The 26,783-nt window shown below is 40.3% G+C and overlaps 1 long non-coding RNA gene across 1 annotated transcript; it reads right to left on the bottom strand.

The window, feature by feature from the left end:
- Positions 1 to 1,580: 1,580 nt before the first annotated feature.
- LOC139165641 (uncharacterized) lies at positions 1,581 to 26,783 on the bottom strand. Its single transcript, XR_011558781.1, has 3 exons — positions 26,705 to 26,783; positions 26,024 to 26,070; positions 1,581 to 1,648 (listed from the first exon to the last, which is right to left on the bottom strand). It is a non-coding gene; the product is annotated as an uncharacterized lncRNA (long non-coding RNA).

Genomic DNA, 26,783 nt, shown 5'->3' with positions numbered 1-26,783 from the left:
GTCAGCCAAGCAATGGCAGGGCCCAGGGGAAGGGCATTGTCTATGGCAGCTTTGTCCATTTGGAATGAGATTTGTGCTGCCTCCACCCTCCTGGCCTTTCATGAGGCTCTAAAAACATATCTTTGCTGGCAAGCTTGGGGCCGTTGAGCATTGTCTTCATGCTCTGGCCGATGGTATGAATGAATGATCATGAATGAATGTTAGTTAAATGTTTTTATTAATTATGTGGGGTTTTAGATTAGGTTTTCGACAGGTTTTTTTAGGTTTTATATTGGGTTTCTCGGATTTTGTATTGTATTGACGTTATCATGTTGGCCGCCCTGAGTCTGCAGAAGAGTGGCCTAGAAATCCAATCAATCAATCAATCAAAATAAAAAAATAAAATAAAATAAAATCTAGATTCCTCACCAAGATACAAACAAACAGGCTTATTTTGGGTTTGTTATGCAAAGTCTGCCCTTTGGGTAACTTTGGAGAAGTTCATAAGGCTGGGAAGGATGGAAAAGATGAAATTAATCAGCAACAAAGTGACTGGACTTGATTGCAATGGCGAGGGGTACAATTTGGGAGACCTGACAGGCCACAGTAGAGACAGATATCCCGGAGAAGCTTTGTGACTAGACTGGCTGTTGCTTTGCTGGTGGGAGCCAGGAGATTGGGGGGGGGGGACGTGAAATGAAAGAAGGAGAAGCCGCTCAGGTGTGACCTTGGAGAGCAGCTGTGCTGTCAGGAGAACAGATGAGCTGCCCTGTCTTTTTGCCAGGACTGTTGTAGGGCAGATGGAAGCAAGATTCTCATTGGCCAAATGTAATATATAACCCTTGGGGTTTTACAGCCCTGGGAGAGGGGAAACCCACCTCTTCAGTTCCCGTGGGAAAATTCTGGGGATTTGAACCAGATGGAAGGAGAAGAAAGAAAAAAGATGCTCTGAGGCATCAAGGCAGAAAGTGTTTTGGAATGACTGCACAGGAAATTGGTGGCTGGAGAGAGACTTGCTGTGAATTACTGGGTCACTGGAGATACAATTGCTGTTTCCTGGCTCTAGAGGGAGAAGAGGTCTGAAGGCTTTGCCTGGAGGCTTCCCAAGTGAATAGAAGCAAACACCAAGCGGAGTTTTAGTTTAGTTTAGTTTTATTGGATTTATATGCTGCCCCTCTCCGAAAACTCGGGGCGGCTAACAACAATCATGAAAATATACAATAAAATCCAATACTAAAAGCAAATTAAAACCCCTTAATATATAAAAACCAAACATACATACAAACATACCATGTATACAGTTGTAATGGCCTAGGGGGAGAAAAAAGTCTTAATTCCCCCATGCCTGGCAGCAGAGGTGGGTTTTAAGTAGCTTACGAAAGGCAAGGAGGGTGGGGGCAATTCTAATCTCTGGGGGGAGTTGGTTCCAGAGGGCCGGGGCCGCCACAGAGAAGGCTCTTCTCCTGGGTCCTGCCAAGCGGCATTGTTTAGTTGACGGGACCCGGAGAAGACCCACTCTGTGGGACCTGGTTCACCCCAAACCCATAGCAAACCCATAGCAGATGGAGAGCTGCGTACCTGCAGAGGGACACCTCGAAACCTTGAGGAAGCCACTGACCTGGATGGGCTGGACTGAAACCCCAGAGGGAGGTGCAATGTCTCACAATGTCTGTGCAGAGAGAAGAGTGACAAGGTCAAAAAAAGGATGCACATTCTCCAAACTAATTCAGTGGTGCAGTGGTTAAAGTGCAGTACTACCAGCTACTTCTGCTGATCACCGGCTGCCAGCAGTTTGACAGATCAAATCTCAGCAGGCTCAAGGTTGACTCAGCCTTCCGCCCTTCCAAGATCAGTAAAATGGGGACCCAGATTGTTGGGGGCAATGTGCTCACTCTCTGTAAACTGCTTAGAGACAGCTGCAAAGCACTGTGAAGTGGTACATAAGTCTAAGTCTAAATGCCATTAATCAAAAACAGCAGGGAGGAAGGAGAAAGTATAGGGTGGGCAGAAATGGTAGTTTAAAAAGAGTTGATGGTTGCTATCTAGTAGTTAGTAGTTCTGGGAGAGAGATTGAGAAAATTTGCTTTTGTTTATGTTTATATCATACCTGTATGTTTATACCATGCCTAATTTGCTTTTGTTTATGTTTATACCATACCTGTTATCTAGTACACATTTTGACAAAAAAAGAGTTAGTATCTTGGGCATAGCAGGATGGAAGATGAAACTTTCTACTAGGGCAGTGATGGGAAACCTATGGCACAGGTGGCACACGGAGCCATATCTGCTGGCACTCAAGCCATTGCCATAGCTCAGCTCCAATGTGCTTGTGTGTGCCGGCCAGCTGATTTTTGGCTCTGGGAGGGCATTTTTGCTTCCAGAGATCCCCCGTGGAGATGGGGAAATGCGTTTTTACCCTCCTCCAGCTCCTGGGAACCCTTGCTGGAGCCTAGGGAGAGCAAAATATGAGCCTACTGGTCCCACCAGAAGTTGGGAAACAGGCCATTTTCAGCCAGCAGAGAGCCTCCAGGGGCCGGGGGAAGCTGTTTACGCCTTCCCTAGGCATTGAATTATGGGTAAGGGCATTTGTGCATCCACAATAGCATGCGCCCACACTCTTTCGGCACCTGAGGAAAAAAAGGTTCACCATCACTGTACTAGGGAGTTTGGACACACTGGTGGATATTGTTCTGTTTTTCTCCCCCTCCTAATACCTGTACGTATTAAAGAAGCAAAAAAGCTTTCGCCAGGTCTCTTTGAAGGAATTGTTCTACTAAAGTCATCCACTCACCCTCAACCCCAAAAGTACCACCAGTCACACTGTAACAAGAAAGTATCTCTCTATGTGTGTCGACACAAGTGATGATATATAATCAGTCAAAAGCTGAACTGAGAATATTAATGGCAAGAGCACAAAATAAGGGCCAGTGCATTGCAGTCAAAAGGAAACCCTGTCCTTTGGCTGGGACTAAGTGATATGAACTATGAATTCAACTATGACGTTAAAACCCCAAAACATTTGAAAAACAAAGGCAATTGAACCAATAAAGGAGGATATTTGTAGCTCTGGGTTGAAATGAAGGGTCCTTGGTGTTCTGAGCTTGGCTGTCTGCTTGCAGACATTTCATTATCGAAGCTAGATAACATCACCAATGACAGGGTTATCAGTAGCGCAGATGATGCTACCTAGTTTGGGTAATGAAACATTTGCAGGAAAACAACTTGCTAACTCAGCAGAGTGCCAAGGACCCCTCAAAGACAGGTGTGTTGGGAAGCAGATAATTAGAATCTATAATTTCCAATTCTTTCCTTCCTCCCTCCTTCCCTCCCTCTTATGCCTCTTAAAGCCAAACTCCCAACCAATGTTGACACACAAGAAAGAAAACGATGCCATTAAGTGATTCATAATCTAAACCTGAAGAACAGTCATTGTCACAGTCCAATGAGCATCATGGCATGTAAATTTAACTTCATTTGCCAATGAAACCTGTCACCATATGTTCTGTTGGGCTCTCTGGTAGACTCCTCCCAAAAATTCACAGGTACAAATTTCAGACACACACACGTTTGAAAATTCAAAACAATGTTCTTTATAATGAAAATTCACTTAAACTAAGCCCTCTTTTGGTATAGCAAAGAGCACTGGTCTCCAAACAAACTGGTAATTTGTACAAGTCCCTTATCAGTTCTGTGATACTTAGCTTGCAGCTGTGAGGCAATTCACAGTCCTTCTTCTTTCACAAAGGGAAACACACTTTGCTCTGGTTTAGTTTCAAAGCGGGGAAAAATCAGCACACAAAAAGTCAAAGTCAGCAAAGTAGTCACGAAACACAACGATCAGATAATCCTCCACAATGGCAAAACCCACAGGCTGCTATTTATAGCAGCCTCACTAATTACCAAAGCCCCACCCAACCACAGGTGGCCTCATTTTCTTTGATAATAATCTCTCAGTTGTTGCTGCCTATGCATCGCTCTCCGCATGCGTGGCTGTATCATTAACTCTTGTTCTGAATCCAAGGAGGAGCTAGATATTTGATCTCCTTCTGAGCTGTCTGCCACACTCTCCTCCTCCCTGTCACTCATGTCTTCTTGGTCAGAGGAGCCTTCATCAGCAGATTCCACCAGGGGCAAAACAGGCCTGCAGCATGTGGATGTCTCCCCCACATCCACAGTCCTTGGGGCAGGAGCTGGACCAGAGCTAACCACAACACCATATTAAATAGATAACATATTATCTTTGACAATCATCTCAGTCAGTTCTCATGTGGAAACATTTTAAAGGCAACCATCACCTGGATGACTGAGAATCTCAATTTTAAAGACTTGTGTTAAATAATATTTCTTCCTCTCTGTTAGTGTCCAAGATAATTTCTGTTCTTTTCCATTTCTGCTTACTGTGTTTAATCACTACTATGGCCCTTTGCATTCTGATCAGATGGTGATCTTCTGGTTTGTTACCTGGCAGCATGACTAATGATGACAAGAGACCCCAACCCAAATTGCCTTTGTGGTATTTGATTCATTTGGTTTCACTCTTTCATCCTGTGATCTCATTGACAAGTTGCAGTGTAAAATAAGTTGATCAAAATTTGATCTTCCTTTGTTTTCAATAGATAGGAGCCTATTGAAAGGTATTTCAATGTCAGAGACAAAAATCAAGGCTAGTTTGGAAATGTTCCATGGCTTGGATTTCAGCACCCAATATTCCCAGGCAGAATAGACAAAATAGGAGCTTACAAAAATATGTGATTTCAGCTTTCTTACATGGCCACAAGGATGAAAAAAGTACCTTCAATCTGATTACATTTCCAGCAAATAGCAAAGACACATCATTTCATAAAAGTTCTTTTTAAGGTTACAATTCATTGTAAATCTCAACCATGTCTTCTACCTATTCTCCCATTGATCCAACTGTATCTAAAAGCTAGAAAATATTGGTATCAAATATATATTTTGACTCAAGGGATTTTAAAAGTACAGAAACAGTACTGTGTACAACTCGCTTCTTTTGAGGTTAATGGACAAATTGTTTTTATACATGATACCAGCATGGAAATTTCTATTTGCACAAAGGTGTAAGGATTTACTAATAAGTACAATGGAAGAATGGATGGTAAAGTTAATGGCTCTAGTGGAGATGACAAAATTGACAGCATTGATTTAAAAAAATACTTTAAACAATTTTATTTCTACATAAAAACTACTTTTGGACTTTGTATGAAAAACTGTTTGCCCTAGAACAAGGACAGAAGCACCAGCCTGAAGATGACGAGTGGGACCTCGTCGAAACGTTGCCAGAAATTTCTGAATCCTACACGGGAAGAAATTTCTTATTGAATTTGCAATTCAATTCTTATTGCACTTTTGTGACAGTGCAATCAAAATAGTTCCAATTGATGCACATGAGAGAGAAAAAATATATAGTTTCTACACTGGTATACGTATGTATACACACTTTACCTCTCTCACTACATTATCATTATGGTGAAAAAATAGAGCAATCTAGAGTCACAATTCTTAGAATAAAGCTGGAAAAGATGACAGTGCTCCATTCTCTGGTGAACGGATCCTCTGCTTGGGTAGCAATAGGTACAACCAGGAAATTCAGGACACACAAGGAAAGATCTTAAAGAATTAAGTATGAAACTCTTCAATTATTCTAGTCTGAAGCTGCCATGATTAACTCTCCTACGGAAACCAGGGGAATAAGGATAAAAACAATACTATGAGGTCACAACATGGGATTTCATCCCATTACTCTGGCCCTTTGAACTTCTGGGGAGAAATTATAAGAATTAAAGTGCAGCTTAACAAGGAGGTACCATGAAGAGGAAAACTGCTACATGAGCATTGATCATGATATCATCCAATTAATGTTTTTGAGTGTGCCTTTTTTTAAGCCTTCTTAAACATAAAATAAATGGGGAGACCAAGCAATAGATCATTATGAAAGCAACGCGTTAGAGTTGGTGATTTTTTAAAATCTAGAATCCATTATTTTCAAAAGTCTCCCAAATTAGATCTGTGGCATAATTTAATGGAAAAGATTGTTGTTTCCATCAATTCGCATTAGAAGACTCCTTTCTCATCATTTACTTATAGATTGTGTATCTGTGCCTGAGCAAATAACTAGATATCCCCTAGCACAGAACTATTAAAATATTTAGAGCAGGGCTGAGTAAAAAAGACTGGGAGTTGAATTATTCATACCTTTCCTTTTATCTCGACATTGGCAATTTTATTTTAGCAGGGTGGATTCCTACACTAGAATCCTGGCTAATCTTGCTCAGCAGAATTACTAACTGAATTCACTGGTTTAGAATAACTAGGTTGTGCTGCCTTTATAGGTAGGAATGATGAAGTTTAGATGAAGTTTAGACCATCTGCAAGAATGAATGCAATGCCATATAAGATGATATGAGCATCACAAAAATGGTACATGTGTCATACAAATGGGATCAAGGGTGGGTTCCACTTACATTCCCTACATGTTCTCATCACGTCATGCAAATGACCCTCTGCGCATGCGCAGTGAGTTCTTTGCCAGCTGCAGTGACCAGAGAACCGGTTGGGGGTGTGGACAACTGGCCATTGCTACCAATTTGGTGAATGGGTGCATATTTCTACCACTGGTATGGGTAAACTGGTCTGAACTGGCAGCAACACACCACTGGATGGGATGGCACCAGGGATGGGTTCCTCCCAGTTCGATCAGATCACCCAAACTGTTAGTGATCCACCGGTGATGCGATGATGGCGTCATAGATCCAGTTCAGGCGGTGCTGGTCTGTGGGTGCCGCCATCTGTTTTGGGTGAATTTTTGCTGAATTTCTCTTTGTTTGGATGGATTTTCCTCTTCTGCTGCTTGAAAAAGAGCCCTCCTGCTTTCCCCCGGGTTAATACTAATTATTAATACTTATTTCTTCACCCGAAGCACAGCTGATCACCTCCTCAGCTGTGTTTCGGGCTAAATCCTGACACTGAGCATGCGTGGAAGTGAAATTGCGTAAGGCGACATCATGCAAATCAATGGCAAAGGTAAGTGGAACCCATTCCTGGATGGCACATAATAATAATTTCAAAGAAGATTAAGGAATGGTTGGCTTGTGCAAAATGGTTACAATTTATTTCAGTGACTTGTTTTTTGCATTAGAGTGTTGCTTTTTATTTCACCATCTTCCTCATCATCTTCCCTTAAGTTTTTAGCAAGTTTTCCTACTGCTATGGCTTCCCATGAACTTTTACAGGCACAAGGACACTTTTACATTCACAGCAGATGGGCACTTTGAGTGACATTCTTTGACCCTTTCTTTGATTAGATGTGCCCATAAGAGACTACATTGACACATGTACCATGAGAAAACAGAAGCACCATTAGGCTTGTTGAGCAATTGAATCATGGAAAAAGAGAAGTGGTCAGGATTACAGCTGGGAAAGCAGATAAATTCCATGAAATTTGACTATTTATTTATTTATTTATTTATTTATTATTTATTTATTTATTTAAGCACATATTGGTAGTATACAAAGATATAACAATGTTTATTGTTCTGTCAGGCTCTCTGGTAGACTCCTCCCCAAAATTCACAGGTACAAATTTCAGACACACGTTTGAAAATTCAAAACAATGTTCTTTATAATGAAAATTCACTTAAACTAAGCCCTCTTTTGGTATAGCAAAGAGCACTCGTCTCCAAACAAACTGGTAATTTGTACAAGTCCCTCATCAGTTCTGTGATACTTAGCTTGCAGCTGTGAGGCAATTCACAGTCCTTCTTCTTTCACAAAGTGAAACACACTTTGCTCTGGTTTAGTTTCAAAGCGGGGAAAAATCAGCACACAAAAGGTCAGCAAAGTAGGCACAAAATACAACGATCAGATAATCTTCCACAATGGCCAAACCCACAGGCTGCTATTTATAGCAGCCTCACTAATTACCACAGCCCCACAGGTGGCCTCATTTTCTTTGATAATAATCTCTCAGTTGTTGTTGTTGCCTATGCATCGCTCTCCACATGCGTGGCTGTATCATTAACTCTTGTTCTGAATCCAAGGAGGAGGTAGATAATTGATCTCCTTCTGAGCTGTCTGCCACACTCTCCTCCTCCCTGTCACTCATGTCTTCTTGGTCAGAGGAGCCTTCATCAGCAGATTCCACCGGGGGCAAAACAGGCCTGCAGCATGTGGATGTCTCCCCCACATCCACAGTCCTTGGGGCAGGAGCTGGGTCAGAGCTAACCACAACATTTTTATACATGATACTAGTAAAAGAGAAACATTAGGACAGGGGATGGAAGGCACACTGGTGCACTTATGCACGGCCCTTACTGACCTCTTAGGAATCGGGAGAGGTCAACAGTGGGGGTAGGTGATGATACTACAGAGTACTGGAAGTATTGAAAGTATTGAAAGGTCTCTTCTAGTGAGAAACTTTAGCAGGAGGATGACTTTCATCATTCACCAAAGACGAGGAGGAAATATCTCAAACAAAATCTAGGTCATCAAAAACTGATATACTTAAAGCACCAGTATTTTTGAAGCCTTCTTGGTAAGTGGCGCTGGTATCAACTGTGTGATGATAAAAAGAGCATCAATGCCTTGGCAAAACTGCTCTTGTAAAAATAAACATATATTATCATTGGACTCTTCAATATGATGTGCTGAAGTATTAATCACCGGAGATAAAAAGAATTTGAAAAATGTAATAATGCTTACATTAAAAATATGAAATCTATTCCTGCAAACTATGCAATTACCCAGTGGGAGAAAACAAGGCAAGTGACGGATGTGACTTCTCTTTCCCAACATTTGACTCTATTTGGAGGCTCCGTGGCAGCAGCTGCGAGAGGAGCAATATGGTCCAGGGGGTTCACCAAGAGCCCCTTGCAGTGATGTAAGCCACAGCAGATGCCTTTCCATGCTAGCCTCTGGGGCAGGTCATATGGAAAGAATTCAAAGTGGCAGCGATGTTTAAATAATTTTAAAAGAACCCAGGCTGTTGCTTGAATGTAGTGGTCTCCTGATTTTAATGTAAACGTTATTTGGAAAATTACATCCCTAGGGTCAGAATGGATTCATGAATATCTGTGATGCCCATGGTAGCATCTCAGAAGCCCAAACCGAATAAATTAATTTGTAAAAGGTTCAAATCACTTTTTAATGTTATTTCATTGAGATATTTAACAACCACACCACTGCATAAGATTATCCAACAATCTGCCTCTGTCAAGAATTTAAACAACAATTTGGTCCATTTTTTTCAGCTCTATAATAGATGAATAGAATTCTTTTATTGGCCAAGTGTGATTGGACACACAAGGAATTTGTCTTGGTGCATATGCTCTCAGTGTACATAAAAGAAAAAGATATATTTGTCAAGAATCATGTGGTACCACACTTAATGATTGCTGTAGGGGTCAAATAAGCAATCAGGAAACAATCAATATTAATAAAAAACTAAGAATACAAGCAACAAGTTACAGTCATACAGTCATAAGTGGGAGGAAATGGGTGATAGGAATGATGAGAAAAAAACTAGTAGAAATAGTAGTGCAGACTTAGCAAATAGTTTGACAGTATTGAGGGAATTATTTGTTTAGCAGAATGATGGCATTTGGGAAAAAAACTGTTCTTGTGTCTAGTTGTCTTGGTGTGCAGTGCTCTGTAGCAATGCTTTGAGGGTAGGAGTTGAAACAGTTTATGTTCAGGATGTGAGGGGTCAGTAAATATTTTCACAGCCCTCTTTTTGACCTGTGCAGTATACAGGTCCTCAATGGAAGGCAGGTTGGCAGCAATTGTTTTTTCTACAATTCTGATTATCCTCTGACGTCTGTGCTGGTCTTGTTGGGTTGCAGGACCAAACCAGACAGTTATAGAAGTGCAGATGACAAACTCATTAATATACAGTAATAACCTACATACCATAGCTTTAGCTTTTTTCTCCCTCCTAAAATCTAATTATTTCAAGGCTGTTGTTTTTAAAAAAAATATACAAACTGCCAGGTAAGCCTTTTGCTTTGCGTGTAGCAGATGCAAATATTTAGTGGACAACCTGAACTCTGTTGGCCCATTGTTTCAGAGATATTTCCTTACCTAAACAGAGAAACAGAATTATTACATTAATTTTAAAAAAGCAATGAAAACAGATGTGATTTTTGACTTCCTGCAGGCTTCCCCACTGAATTTTCAAATAACAATTTCAAACAACATTGTGTTGTGGTTGGCTCTGGCCCAGCTCCTGCCCCAAGGAATGTGGAGGTGGATACAGGGGAAACATCAACATGTCATAGTCCTGTTTTATTGCCGACAGAGTCAGGTAGTGCAGTTTCCTCGGATGAAGAAGAAGGTGGGAGTGACTTGGAAGAGGGGGGCTTGGCACACAGCCCAGGAAGCCAATCTCCATTATCTTCGGTCAATTCGGATGCGGAAGTCTTGGACCCACACAGGCGCAGACTTATGCGTAGAAGAGACCAATTGAGGACATATTACAGGAGATAAGAGAGGCCACCTGTGTTTGGGTGGGGCTCTAGTAACTAGAGCTGCTGATACAAATAGCAGCGCGTTGGTTTGGCTATTGTGGAAGATTATCTGATTGCAGTTCTTCAAACTTTGCTGTTTTCCAGACTTTGTTGATTTGAAACCAAAGCAGAGCAAAGTGTGTGTGTGTCTCACTTCGTTGGAAAAAGGAGGGCTGTGACGTTTCTTCACAGCTGCTAGCTAAGTACTTAAAGACTGATTAAGGGAATTGTACAGCCTACAAAGTTGTTTTGGGATGAGTGCTCTTTGCAATACAAAAAGGGTGCTTTGTTTCTTTTGAATTTTGTGATAAAGAACGTTGTTTTGAATTTTCAAACGTGTGTGTGTCTGAAATTTGTACCCTTGAATTTTCGGAAGGCTCATACCAGAGAGCCCGGCAGAACACATTGGAAATCCTCCCTCCCTCCCTCCCTCCCTCTTTTTTTCTGCCCGCCTGCCTGCCTTGATCCCTACCTCCCTGTCTTCTCTTTTACCCCTTCCCTTCCTCCCTCCCTTTCTCACTGCTTCCATATATACATCGTGACACCTTGACTTTTCCCCAGATTTCATTCTCTTGAGAGACATGGATTTTGGACTCATTCTGAACATCAGCTGAGAGGTCTTACTACAAAAACTGTTCTCCTAAGATGCATCATTTAGCTGCATCATAACAACGACAGTGTTAGTAATATTGTAGATAGATATTAATATTAATATCTACCGTATATTAATATTGCAGATAATTATTTATCGAGTCTGCGGAGAGGGGCGGCATGCAAATCTAATAAATAATAATAAATAATAATAATATTAGTGCAAAAGAAAACATCATATTTTAATAGTAAGGTATCAGTTGATGCAAATATTAACTGGAAAAGCATATGCTTAGAATTAAAAAGCCCAGGTATCTTCATACATCTGAGCAAAATTACTCACCTAGTTACCTTTAACTTTATTGTTGCTATTGATAAACAAATGGACCTTGATCTATTTTCTGTTCACTCTCTTATATATAGGATATATTTTAGATGATCCACTGGATTAGTTTTAAGCACATGAACAGACACAGAAAATAAAATGAAGGATGGAAATTTGGACTGTTACCTTGAGCAATTCCTCTGAGCACTTAAAGATGTTCTGTTTCATTTATTGGTTACATTAGTGGTTCTTTGCCTAAATTAGAAAAGCCTCTGATAGATTACAGAAAGAAAATAAATCAAGAAAGAAGGAAAGTTATGGTTCAGTTTTGTGAATTCTTTAAATCCCCTCTCTTGGGGTTGTTGTAAGAAATATCCTTCTGAGTTCAGTTCCAAGTGGGGAAAAATGCACTGGATTCATGGAAGTTGCTTGGAAAGAAGGTTTAATGTTGGACAGGAGCACATGGTATGAATTTCTGAACAGAAAAGGTGGATCACGTGCATCCATATGTTGGGTGAAGAGACAAGCAAATAAAAGATGCTGAGTCCCTTGGTTTTATGACCTCTGTTAGACTCTACCTTTTAGTTTCCTGTTCCTCTGTATGTAATGCATTCCAATTGGTTGTCAGACTCCCATGGGGTTATGCAGGGGCAACTTCACTCCTCCACTCGAAACAGAATACCCTACGAAAGCAGACTATCAATCCTAGGTCTAGAAAGCTTAGAACTACGTCGCCTAAAACACGATCTAAGTATTGCCCACAAGATCATATGCTGCAACGTTGTACCTGTCAATGACTATTTCAGCTTCAATCGCAACAACACAAGAGCACGCAACAGATTCAAACTTAATATTAACCGCTCCAAACTTGACTGTAAAAAATATGACTTCAGCAACCGAGTTGTCGAAGCGTGGAACTCATTACCTGACTCAGTAGTGTCAACCCCTAACCCCCAACATTTTCCCCTTAGACTATCCACGATTGACCTCTCCAGGTTCCTTAGAGGTCAGTAAGGGGCGTGCATAAGTGCACCAGTGTGCCTTCCGTCCCCTGTCCAATTGTCTCTCCTTATCTCATTTATCTTTTTTTCCTTTCAAATATGTTCACCTCTACTTTTATATCTTATCTTCTATTCTTTTCTTTACTTATATTATTACATATCTTTCTCTTCAATGTGTATTATGTATTGGACAAAATAAATAAATAAAAATAAATAAATAAACTCTGTAGACTGTCTTGAGTTCAAGCTTGCTTGAACTCTGCTGGCTGATGCAATTTTCCCAGGTCCCATGTGGTGCAATGAAAGGGTTTCGAGCAATTCCTAATATGGCTCTGTCTGAAGGAGGCAGATCTTTGTTATATAGAATAGACTGGTCTAGTCTATTAACAAAGGGGGTGGGTGGGATGAGTGAGCTGGGCCATTCCTTGATGGCACATTGACAAAGGTGGGGGCTATGTGAGTCTGTTTCCTGCCTAAAAGCATGTTTCTCCATATATCAGCTAGGGATATTCTATATATGGTAATATTCTGCCTTTTTAATATTTCCTAGGATATTTCATTTTTCTAGGAGAGGGGTAGGTGCTAGCTTCCTCCATATGGAAATAGGGAAATAAGAATCTTCCAGTCACAAGGAGAAGATGGAAATGATTAAAAGTTATTTGCTCCAACTATTCTTTCCCAAAGTCATAGGGGCCAGGGCAATATCTACATTTGATTAAATTTATATTGTCCTTAAACTAATGAGCCTTATTTTATAGGCTGGTAACTTCTCATGGATTTCACTATGTTGGCCAGAACTCTCAATGAATGGCAATTAATTGTAGAGGAAAGTTTCTGACTTACTATGAAGAATATAGTATATCAATTCAATGAAGATTAATTTGGCAGTTTTATACCTTGCACTGTGTATACATTGCATAATGGCCTCTGGTTGCATACATTATAAATCTACTTGGCTAATCATTTTTTTCTTTCGTTATATTTTTAAAAATCATACTTTGATGCAAACTTTCAGATTTTATAGGCAGGTTTGGTGGGCTGAATTGAACCCTTGGGCCTCAGCTATTTTTATTAATCTGCTATGCAATTTTATACAAGATGGAGGATTGCAGAAGCTCTATTAATTGAGCCAGGCTTTCTGTTCTGTTCTGTTCTGTTCCGTTCCGTTCTGTTCTATTTTGCACCATATTTTCTTACATAATATACTGTATATTACAAGTTGCCATTCGCAGTCTGGGTCATATATCAGTCAATGCTCTTATGGCTTATATTAGAATTGATTAAAGGCAATCACATCTTTCTTTTCCAATAAATGACCTCCAGATTGGTTACCTTATTGCCTGTAAACAAGAAATGACATAAACAAAGACATATCTTGCTGATGCCTGAATTTATTATGGTATTTTTATTTGCTTGTGGAACATCTATTTTAGCCCTAAATTGAACAGTTGGGGGAAGGAGAGAGGAAGAAAAAGAGCAATATTTTTGGGACAATAATACACATCACAAATCATTTGCAGTTTCTTGGATCAATGAGAAATGGACTCTAGAGCACTATAATGGCTCCTACAGTGTATCAGTATTTTCCTATGTTTATGCATTAATGCAGAAAGCTTACAAAGGATAAATTTGGCATAGACAAAATGGTTTGCTCATAACCATCACTGAATTGGACTGGGATGGGACAACCGAATGACTGGCATCAGAAAAGCACTTTGCTCTTAAAATTAAAAACTGCACTTATTTCTGATCTGGTTTTTGAGCTCTGCTTGAATCATTTAAATATAATATGTAAATTTTATTTTGTTTGATTGTTTAATTATGTACTAGATTTCATTTCATTATTGAATGAAATGTTTTTAAAATGTAATTTTTCAAACCAAAAATATCATAATGTCAAAGATGTTATTTACTGGTGGCCAGAACGGTGTAATAAAGGAGTCCTCGGGAAAATATCAGAGATCTGAAATTATCTGTCTGGAAGCTGTCATTGGACAATAAGAATCTTGCTGATCAAACTGTGAATTGGTTTGTTCCCTATAATAAAAGAGATTTCCTTACTCCCACAATGCAATTTCCACAAATAGCATAGTGGTATGTTCTAAAATATTACTTGCTCTCTACTACCTGTTCTGTCGAGCTCTCTGGTAGACTCCTCCCGAAAATTCACAGGTACAAATTTCAGACACACACATGTTTGAAAATTCAAAACAATGTTCTTTATAATGAAAATGCACTTAAACTAAGCCCTCTTTTGTTATAGCAAAGAGCACTCGTCTCCAAACAAACTGGTACTTTGTACAAGTCCCTTGTCAGTTCTGTGATACTTAGCTTGCAGCTGTGAGGCAATTCACAGTCCTTCTTTCACAAAGTGAAACACACTTTGCTCTGGTTTAGTTTCAAAGCGGGGGGAAATCAGCACACAAAAGGTCAAAGTCAGCAAAGTAGGCATGAAACACAACGATCAGATAATCCTCCACAATGGCCAAACCCACAGGCTGCTATTTATAGCAGCCTCTCTAATTACCACAGCCTCACCCAACCACAGGTGGCCTCATTTTCTTTGATAATAATCTCTCAGCTGTTGTTGCCTATGCATCTCTCTCCGCATGCATGGCTGTATCATTAACTCTTGTTCTGAATCCAAGGAGGAGCTAGATAATTGATCTCCTTCTGAGCTGTCTGCCATACTCTCCTCCTCCCTATCACTCATGTCTTCTTGGTCAGAGGAGCCTTCATCATCAGATTCCACCTGGGGCAAAACATACCTGCAGCATGTGGATGTCTCCCCCACATCCACAGTCCTTGGGGCAGGAGCTGGGCCAGAGCTAACCACAACACTACCCAAGTCCAAATCCAAGAGATGACAAGCAAATGTTCTGCATAACTGTACTCTAACACTGACTCCTTCAAACACCAAGAACATTGAGTGAGTTATTGCTGCATTTAACATAAGCTGTAGAAATATAATGAATGATTCAGATGACCTCTATTGCAGTAAAATCCTATGCTAGATAATTATGCTCTTCTGCCAAATGTCTACAGTTTCTATTAGCTTCAAAGTATTTCTGATTATGATCTGGGAGAGACAGGGGAAAAAAAGTAGTCACATTTTTGCATTGCTGGAAAAGTGTTCCACGACTTCCCTCTGAATATTACCTAATTATATAGTGATGATTACCATATATTGTGATACTGTACATATAGAATAGAATACAATAGAATAGAATTTTATTGGCCAAGTGTGATTGGACACACAAGGAATTTGTCTTGGTGCAGATGCTCTCAGAGTACATAAAATAAAATATACTTTTGTCAAGAATCATGTGGTACAACACTTAATGATTGTCATAGGTGTAAAATAAGCAATGGAGAAGCAATATTAATAAAAATCATAGGATATAAGCAACAAGTTACAGTCATACAGTCAACATGGGAGGAAATGGGTGATAGGAATGATGAGAAAAACTAGTAGAATAGAAGTGCAGATTTAGTAGAAAGTCTGACAGTGTTGAGGGAATTATTTGTTTAGTAGAGTGATGGCGTTCAGAAAAAAACTGTTCTTGTGTCTAGTTGTCTTGGTGTGCAGTGCTCTGTAGCGACGTTTTGAGGGTAGGAGTTGAAACAATTTGTGTCCAGGATGTGAGGGGTCATTAAATATTTTCCCCACCCTCTTTTTGACTCGTGCAGTATACAGGTCCTCAACGGAAGGCAGGTTGGCAGCAATTGCTTTTTCTGCAGTTCTGATTATCCTCTGAAGTCTGTGTCGGTCCTGTTGGGTTGCAGCACCAAACCAGACAGTTATAGAGGAGCAGATGACAGACTCAATGATTCCTCTATATAGATACTCCTCAACTTATAACAGTTTGTTTAATGACCATTTGAAGTTACAATGGCGTGAAAAAGAGACTGATGACCATTTTTAACACCCCCATGGCCATGTGATCAAAATTCAGACATGTGGCAACTGACTCATGTTCATGGCAATTGCAATGTGATCCTTTTCTCCCCCAACTTTTTGCCAAACAAAGTCTATGAGGAAGCCACAGTCATTTAACAACTGCGATACTAACTTAACAATTGCAGTGATTCACTTAACTACTATGGCAAGAAAGGTGGTAAAATGGGGTAAAATCAACCTAACAACTGTCTCACTTCACAATAGATATTTTGGGCTCAGCTGTGATCATAAGTCAAGGATTACCTGTACATAATACTTTTTCTCTACAGATACATTATAGTTTGGTTTGGTTTGGTTGAATTGGGTTGGCAGTTCAAGTCTCACCAGCTCAAGGTTGACTCAGCCATCCATCCTTCCGAAGTCAGTAGAATGAGGACTACTGTTGGGCGACCCGAACCTGCAAAGTTCGGGCTCATACAGAACTTTGCGCGGTTCGGTATACTGTACCCGAACCCGAATTTTGCAAAAGTTCGGCTTCGCGTTCGGGTGCCAAACCCGAACTTTTAAAAAAATTCGGGTGCTAAACCCAAACCCGAACTTTGTTGGGTTTGCCCAACACTAATGAGGACCAAGATTGTTGGGGGCAATATGCTGACTCTGTGAATAGCATAGAGTAGAGTGGAGTGGAGTGGAGTGGAGTGGAATGGAATGGAATGGAATAGAATAGAATAGAATTTTATTGGCCAAATGTGATTGGACACACAATTGACTTGGTGCACATGCTCTCAGTGTACATAAAAGTGTACATAAACTCCTTAGAGTTGGCTGTAATGCACCATGAAGCAGTGCTCTTGCTATTATAACTCTACACCTTAGAGAAAACCATTTGCCTCAATGTCTATACATAAGGTCTTTTTTGAACTGAGCTCAGCTCTTAATGAGCACATTTGCACATTTGTTTTTGTTTTCTTGGTAATGATTTAGTATCAACTTCCAGAGACTTGATTTTAAAGTTACAATACTTGCCAGGAAATAATTTATGTAGCAGAGGCCAGCACTTCTTCCTCCCAGGCTTTGTGCAGTTTTGAAATAGCAGCCATCAGAAGGTCTGGTGAGAAAGTTCTAATTCTAATGTGTTTTTTTTCTGGTGAGAGAGTTCCAATGGTAACGCCTGGGGAATATAAAATCTATTATTGTGATAAATCCATAAAAATAAAAGCAAACCTTTTTTCGTTTCCTGTAGTTACTGTGTTTTGTCTTTGTCTTTTAAAAAACCAATAAAAAATAAATAATAAATAAAAGCAATCAATAACAAGATAACGATCTATCAAAAATATGGAGAAAGTGCCATTGAAGTTTGAAGCAGTATTTGATATGCTCCTACATGTCCGTCATTTGAACTGCAAATCAAACTTCTATGTTTGACTTTTTAAATCTGCCCTCATTCTACAATAATTTACTTACTTAATTTCTAGAAACATAGAAACATAGAAGACTGACAGCAGAAAAAGACCTCATGATCCATCTAGTCTGCCCTTATACTATTTTCTGTATTTTATCTTAGGATGGATACGTATATGTTTATCCCAGGGATGTTTAAATTCAGTTACTGTGGATTTACCAACCAGGTCTGCTGGAAGTTTGTTCCAAGGATCTACTACTCTTTCAGTAAAATAATATTTTCTCATGTTGCTTTTGATCTTTCCCCCAACTATCCTCAGATTGTGTCCCCTTGTTGTGTTCACTTTCCTATTAAAAACATTTCCCTTCTGGACCTTATTTAACCCTTTAACATATTTAAATGTTTCAATCATGTCCCCGCTTTTCCTTCTGTCCTCCAGACTATACAGATTGAGTTCATTAAGTCTTTCCTGATACGTTTTATGCTTAAGACCTTCCACCATTTTTGTAGCCCTTGTTTGGACCCGTTCAATTTTGTCAATATCTTTTTGTAGGTGAGGTCTCCAGAACTGAACACAGTACTCCAAATGTGCTCTCACCAGCGCTCTATATAAGGGGATCACAATCTCCCTCTTCCTGCTTGTTATACCTCTAGCTATGCAGCCAAGCATCCTACTTGCTTTCCCTACCGCCTGACTGCACTGCTCACCCATTTTGAGACTGTCAGAAATCACTACCCCTAAATTCTCAGTTCTAGAAGCCTCTAGGCAGCTAACAATCTCATCATGTAATAAGACATCAATTAAAAAATACCAATCAGATATATGCTTGTGACCCCATTATCAATCAAAGCATTCCCTCCTCTTATTCTGAATGGAATATGTGGGTCTGAACAGCTTTCCTGAAATCCAGGATAGAAAAGACCAACCAAATCTCTATTGGAAGGGAGACAGTGGGGCAGTAGAGCTATTCCAAAAGCCTATTGCTGAGCCCATTAGATAACATTATGAAAGGACTGGATCTGGAAAGAGCTGATCCTATTCAATCTGATTGTAGGGTAAATGAATACAGGAAAAACAGCCCTTGAAACCAATTCCAGAGCCATATTTGTATGTACATTTTTCTTATGGAAAACTGTTAGATACCAACAATGAAGGTCTACCAAAATTTTTACTACCACACTGTGAGCATGGCTTATGCAGGACGCCCTGCATTTTCTTTCAACATCTTTCAATACAAATTGGGTGCTCTGGGGTGGAGCTCCATTTTTGCTACCCCACTGCGGCGGCAGCCCCCCCCCCATCAGGGCAATAGTCCACCCCTGCATGTAGTCCTTTGTAGATAACAACCAGCACCTTGAATCCTACCTGGGAGCTGATGAACAAGCAATGTGGCCTCTTTAAGCAATGAGATTACCTGGGTATACGGGCACCCAACTTTCACGGCCCTTGCTGCCATTTTCTGCATTAGCTATAGCTAGCAAACATTCACAAGGGTAACCCGATAAAGAATATATTACAGTAGTCCAAGCAGAAAGTGGTTAGGGCAGTGATGGCGAACCTATGGCCCAGGTGCCACAGGTGGCACGCAGAACCATATCTGCTGGCACACGAGCTGTTGCCCTAGCTCAGTTCCAACATGCATGTGTATGCCGACCAGCTGATTTTTGGCTCCCACAGAGGCTCTGGGAGGGCATTTCCTGTATTCTGGAATCAACTCCCCCCAGAGATTAGAACGGCCCCCACCCTCCTTGTCTTTCGCAAATTACTCAAGACCCACCTTTGTCGCCAGGCATAGGGGAGTTAGGATATTCCTTCCCCTAGGCCATTACAAGTTATATATGGTATGTCTGTGTGTATGTTTGGTTTTTATAATAAGGGGTTTTAGTTGTTTTGTTAAATTGGATTGTTACATGTTGTTTTTTATCATTGTTGTTAGCTGCGGAGAGGGGCGGCATACAAATCCAATAAATAAATAAATAAAATAAAATAAATAAAAATTTTGACTTGCAGAGAGCCTCTTGGGGAATGGGGGAGGGCGTTTTTACCCTCCCCCCGGTTCCAGGGAAGCCTTTGGAGCCTGGGGAGGGTGAAATACAAGCCTACTGGGCCCACCAGAAGTTGGGGGAGATTCAGCCTTGGCGCATGCGAGGCGAAGCATAATCTCATGCAAGGACGATCGCATGTACGAGGTTTCAGCAATCTTGCCGATTTCTTTTCTTCCGGGCATGCGCAGAAGCAAAAAAAGGCCCCAAAATGCTGAAATGTAAGCACGCGAGTGTCCTCGCGTGAGATTTCACTTGCTGTGCATGCGCCGCAGCCAAATCTCACACGGGGGGTGTGGGGTGCCTTGAGGACACGCAGCTGCACACGCATCATGCATTGCTTTTTCTTTTTTAAAATTAAAAATTAACTTTTATTTAAATACATAAGAAAATACAATACACAAAACAGCACAAAGACATTTAAAACAAAACAAAACATTGAACGACAGTGTAGCATACCCTGAAAACGCTGCTAACGATATTGACATTCTATTAGAGCTTTGTTCAATTAGTCATATACAGTACACCAGTTTTGAAAAAATACAAATCTTAAATCATGTAAGTAATCTTATATCTTTAGGTTTAACTATAAATTCTATTACCAAGCAATAACTTTATCAATTATGTATTAATCAAATGTACATTAATTTCTTTATCCCTTTTCCTAACCACCGGTAGGAAACATATCTCCGAGACCGCCTTCTGCCGCATGAATCCCAGCGACCGGTTAGGTCCCACAAAGTTGGCTTTCTCCAGGTTCCGTCGACTAAACAATGTCGCCTGGTGGGACCCAGGGGAAGAGCCTTCTCTGTGGCGGCCCCGACCCTCTGGAATCAGGTCCCCCCAGAGATTAGAACTGCCCCCACCCTCCTTGCCTTTCATAAACTTCTTAAAACCCACCTCTGCCACCAGGCATGGGGGAACTGAGACATCTCCCCCGGGCCTATACAGTTTATGCATGGTATGTTTGTGTGTATGTTTCTTTTTAATAAGGGGTTTTTAGTGACTTTTAATTATTAGATTTGTTACATATTGTACTGTTACTGTTGTGAGCTACCCCGAGTCTATGGACAGGGGCGGCATACAAATCTAATAAATAATATAATAATAACCCAACATTTGTAAAAATCAGATTCTTCTTTATTTTAAATTTCCAATGTTAATTTATCCAGTTAAGTTGTAATCTTTTCTATAATCTCTTCCTCCTGAGGTATCATTTCTTTTTTCCAGTGTTGGGAATATATTAACCTAGCCGCCATAGTTATGTGGATAACCAAATATACCTGATGTTTTTCTAGCTTTTGGTGGAATATTCCCAGCAAAAAGCTTTCTGGGTTTTTTTCTATTTTAGTACCCAAGATTCCTTCCAGCCAACTTGCTATTATACCCCAGAAGAGTTTTGCTTTTTTGCATTCCCACCAAAGATGGTAATAGGAGCATCATGCATTGCTATTTTTACTAATTAATCGGCAATCCCAGTCATACTGGCTGCTGCCCATTACTGGCCACAACCCTTTAATACAGTTCCTCATGTTGCGGTGACTCCCAATCATAAAATAATAAAATAATTAAGAAACTCAGGGGTGGGTTCTTACTTACCTCGCTGCCGGTCTGCTTCCTCCTGTGCTGCGTGCACCCACACCTCGTGGGTGGGTGTGGGCTTTGTGCACAGACACTTGTGCAGTGCCAATTGTTTTTATTGCAAAAAAAAAGAGCCCAAAACAAGATGGTGATGCATGCACAGTACCAGAAATTCGGCTGCTGCACATGTTTAGAAGTTCCAATGGTACAGATTTTTTTTTTTTTTGCAGTAGTCTATTTACATGTGGGTAGGCCTGCCTGGAGGCAAATAGAAGAGTGATGTCTCGGTTTCTAAGAGCATCGGAAATAGGGTGTTTTCCAATGGTCTTTGGTGACCGCTGTGAAAGTATCTTGCCTAGTTGAATGACTGCCTATGCAATAGTGGCAAATAGTGGCAAATTTATCACCACAATAATGATTCTCCGTGATTTCTTTTGCAATTTCTGAAGAGTGGCCGGGCATACAATATTACTACTTTAATAAGGAATAAGAACTATGGAAAACCACCAAATATCAACAATGTTGTGCTAAGTATATGAATTCCAAGAACACACAACATAATCTGTAAATCTGTAGTCAAACACATATCACATCTGTTAAACAGGTGATGTGAATGCAACGGTCACATCTCTGCTAGAGGCTAGTCACAAGGAGCTACAGATTATGAATTATAAGCCATGGTAAGGTGAATTGTAAGGTATATGTAAGGTAAATTCTTTGCAATCACATGAATGACCTCTAGCGTAGAAGAGGTTTTGTTCCTAATTTTGTTGGACGTGCAAAACCTGCTTGTTTGGTACATAAACCTACATAACAGTAAATCTTTCTTGACTAGTACGTATTTATATTATAGCTTTCAGCAAGGTCTCCATTCAGGTTAGCTGACTCAAAAGACAAAATAATACATAACATCTTAAAGAGTTTAGCTGACTTTTTCATTCCAGGGTGTTCTTAATATTTCCAACAATCCATGAGATAACCAATATGGAGAAATTACCATATTAGTGTTGTGGTTAGCTCTGGCCCCGCTCCTGCCCCAAGGACTGTGGATGTGGGGGAGACATCCACATGCTGCAGGCCTGTTTTGCCCCTGGTGGAGTCTGCTGATGAAGGCTCCTCTGACCAAGAAGACATGAGTGACAGGTAGGAGGAGAGTGTGGCAGACAGCTCAGAAGGAGATCACGTATCTAGCTCCTCCTTGGATTCAGAACAAGAGTTAATGATACAGCCACACATGCAGAGAGCGATGCATAGGCAACAACAACTGAGAGATTATTATCAAAGAAAATGAGGCCACCTGTGGTTGGGTGGGGCTGTGGTAATTAGTGAGGCTGCTATAAATAGCAGCCTGTGGGTTTGGCCATTGTGGAGGATTTGTTTAGAGACAAGTGCTCTTTGCTATACAAAAAGAGTGCTCTGTTTATTTGCATTTTCGGTATAAAGAACATTGTTTTGAATTTTCAAACGTGTGTGTGTCTGAAATTGTATCTGTGCATTTTTTGGGAGGATTCTACCAGAGAGCTCGACAGAACAATTAGTTATTAAAATAACTAATGCAATATTCTTGCAAGAACATTTAGAATCCCCTCCTTTAAATGTAGCTTTTTCTTCCTCCTAAATCAATGAAATGGATGTCCATGTGCCGCCTCTATGTTTCTTGAGGCAGGCAGGATTCCCTTGAGTACCATTTGTTGGGGGTCAAGGGAAAAGGAGGGTCTTGCCTTCTCTTTCTGCTCAAGATCCCCATAGACAATTGGTGGGCCACTGTGTGACACAGAATGCTGGATTCGATGGGCTTTGGCCTGATTCAGCATGGTTCTTCTTATGTTCTTATGTAATGCATAGATGGAAAAGGGAGGAAAAATAAATAACAACTAATTGGCAAGGCTCCTTGGAAAGAACAAGGAGTGACAACGTGTTCAAAGCTTTTTGAAATGTGGAGTGTGTAAAATATGCACTGCGTTCGTTCACACGATGGTATAGATTATCTTAAAAACGTCCACGGTGCAAACAAAGGGTGGAAAGCATCTTGTCATAGTCCTGGTGTTATCCTACAATCTTATCTCTGCACCTCTTCTTCTTTTTTTTTCCATGGGACAACTCTTGCTGAGTCCATGACTTTGCATTTTATTCCAAGCAGGTGGCTGAGAGCAAAAAGGAAGAACATTCCTGAACATTGCTGACTGCAGTGGCAGCTGCAGTACAGAGCAGCATTAACTCCTTCAGAAAAGAACAGGAGCACACACAAGTCCTGTTACACCTCTGCCTTAGAGCAGTGTTTCCCAACCTTGGCAACTTGAAGATATTTGGACTTCAACTCTCAGAATTAATTCTGGGAGTTGAAGTCCAAATATCTTCAAGTTGCCAAGGTTGGGAAACACTGCCTTAGAGGGTTGAGGTGTCATCTTTGTTTCAGCATGATTCATGTACAAACATAGGGCAGATAAAGAATGGGGCAATATGGAGTTTGTGAGAATCGGAAGAAGGCTGGTTGCTCTTTTTCATAGGCAGGGCTGAAGGATTGGATCTGATCCAGGCTACTCTGAACTGTAATCATCTTTTGAAACTTTAATAAGGAGCTTCCTCAGAGGAGAGGTACTTAAGCATCTAAATAAAATATTGCTGGTAGTTCCAGCCTTTTTTAAAAACAAAAACCTGGAAATTCTAAAGAATTTGGATTCCTGAGAAACTGGTCTTCTATTTTCTAAAAAGAAGCTATTGCTTAATGTTAGCATTGAAAGAGTCAACATCACCGCTGAATAGGAAGTGCTCTGCATGCTCATTTGAGAAATAAAACATGCCTCCTTGCTTAAATAGCATTGTAGAATGCTATTTCTTCAGGACTGTACGTCCTGAAGAATATATCACATGGCATTCAGGAAAAGTTGCATTAGCAAGGCAAGCACAGCCTGAAAATTTTCAGTAAGATCCATTGCCTTAAAAACATCTGTTACCCTGGTGACCAAGGCAAAAAGTATGAAATGCCTTGTGAAATTCCCTCCATCTCCCACTTAAATTAATAATCAAATTAATCATAAAAGTATTTTGACTTCTGATAAAGAACTGTATCTATTGCTTTATTGTTGTGAGCCGCCCCGAGTCTTCGGAGAGGGGTGGCATACAAATCTAATAAATTGAATTGAATTGAATTGAATTGCTTGTGCCTATGCACCTAAGACTCTTCCTCTCTGTGTTGGTGTGCGCTCACACACACATAAACACACACACAAACAATTGTTTTATCCCTCTTCCCAGACTACTTTCAGACGTATTAGAATACGGTGGTACCTCTACCTACAAATGCCTCTACTTACAAACTTTTCTAGATAAGAACCAGGTGTGCTAGATTTTTTCACCTCTTCTCAAGAACCAATTTCCACTTACAAACACCGAGCCTCCAAAACTGTAAGCAGAAAAGTCTGGGAGAAGCCTCTATGGGGCCTCTCTAGGAATCTCCTGGGAGGAAACAGGGCCGGGAAAGGTGGGGAGAAGCCTCCATGGGAGGAAACAGGGCCTCCCCCCTCCCTGTGGTTTCCCCAATCGCACGCATTATTTGCTTTTACATTGATTCCTATGGGAAAAATTGCTTCTTTTTACAAACTTTTCGACTTAAGAACCTGGTCACGGAATGAATTAAGTTCGTAAGTAGAGGTATCACTGTATAGGGAAGGAGAGAGAACTATTTATGCCACTTTGAGCTTCTGGAGCAGTGATTTATTTATTTGATTTCTAGGCCGCCCTTCTCCTGAGACTCTGGGCGGCTTACAATATATTAATACATAGCAATGGAAGAAATCAAAATTAAATAAAACAACACTATTAAACATCACCATAAAAAAACCCTTAACTTAAAACATCTCACAGATAGCCCACCTCTACAACTCTGTCATATCTCCAATAGTCATACAATAACCTGGCACAAAATAACCAAGTTTAAGTTGATGGTGAACCTTTTCGGCACCGATTGCCCAATTGGAATGCACACACAGCAGAGCCCCAGAAACTCAAAGACCAGCTAGTCTTTGCATGTGCCAGAGTGCCGTAAACCCAAAGACTTGGTGGCCAGTGTGTGGATGCCCACCAGCCAGATGGTCTATGGGTTCCTGCGGACGGTTCCAGAATGCACAAAGATCAGCTGGCTGGCGTGCATGTGTGCACCTGAAACCAGAAGGACAGTGCCATAAATTCACCATCATGGTTCTAGAGCAAACCTGAGATATAATCAAACAAATGTGATCATATAAGTGAAAAAAGTTAATCACTCAAATCATACGTGACACACACCTCCCCTGGTGATTCTATGGCCCTATACATGTGGATTACTTGGTGACAGTATGAAAATATCATGCCACAGTCTTTTTTTCAATCTCTTGCTCAACTTTCTACTTATCCTGTAATTGACCGGCATTTTTTATGTAACACCGGAAAAAGAGGCTGATTAGACAAGCTATTTACTCTTGTGAGAAGGTAACATGTTTTCCATATTAACCTCATTAGATAATTATTTTCTCCCTCTTTTCTTAGTAGGCACCTAATACTTGCTAGACACTTAATACTATGATTATGCAAACCTCCTTTGCTGGTCTCTAAACTAAATGGCTGGGGAGATGAGAAAGATGATAGGCTACAAAACATATCCAGCCATAGTTATGAGTCATTTCCACAAAATACTGTGCTTACCATTAGTTGGATTCACTGTAGGGGTCTTAGGAAGAAAATCTCCAACCCTGTATAGAGACCAATATAATAAATTAATTCAAAATTGGGAAGTTTTGAAAAGTGAGATCATAAAAGCCCAGGCTAGGACAATACCAATGAAGAAGAAAAATAATAGGTCACAAAAGAAACCAGCATGGCTGCATAAAGAAATCTGACAAATTGAAAGACAAAAATAACAAAAAGTAGAAGGGGGGGGGGGAATTGAATTGAATTGATTAGATTTGTATGCCGACCCTCTCCGAAGAGAAATAACTAAGACAGAATATCAGCAAATAGCCTGAGCCTATAAAGATGAAGTGAGGAAAACTAAGGATCAGAATGAACAAAGACTTGCAACAAAAGTTAAAAATAACCAAAAAAAAGCTTCTTCCAACATATTAAAAATAAGGAAAAAAGTCAAGGAAACAATTGGTTCATTACTGGGAGAAAGTGGCAAGAAGGTGACAAGCAACAGGTAGAAAGCAGAGCTATTATTTTTTGCATCTGTCTTTACACAAAGGGTAAAAAAACCCAATCCAACCTATCGAAAACTGCTTCACAAAAAACATGTTAGGGACACAAGTTAAAATAGGGAAGAAAATTATAAGTGAACATCTGTTTACTGTAGATGAGTTCAAATCACTAGGATCAGATGAATTATACCCCAAGGTTTTGAAGGAACTGGCAGATGAGATCTCAGGACCACTGGAGACCAAAGATCCTGGAGCACGGGGAACTGCTA

The sequence above is a fragment of the Erythrolamprus reginae genome, chromosome 3 (assembly GCF_031021105.1).
Source record: "Erythrolamprus reginae isolate rEryReg1 chromosome 3, rEryReg1.hap1, whole genome shotgun sequence".
Taxonomy (NCBI): domain Eukaryota; kingdom Metazoa; phylum Chordata; class Lepidosauria; order Squamata; family Dipsadidae; genus Erythrolamprus; species Erythrolamprus reginae.
Note: the sequence above shows the minus strand (reverse complement) of the source record. Positions and strands in the feature narration are given on the sequence as shown.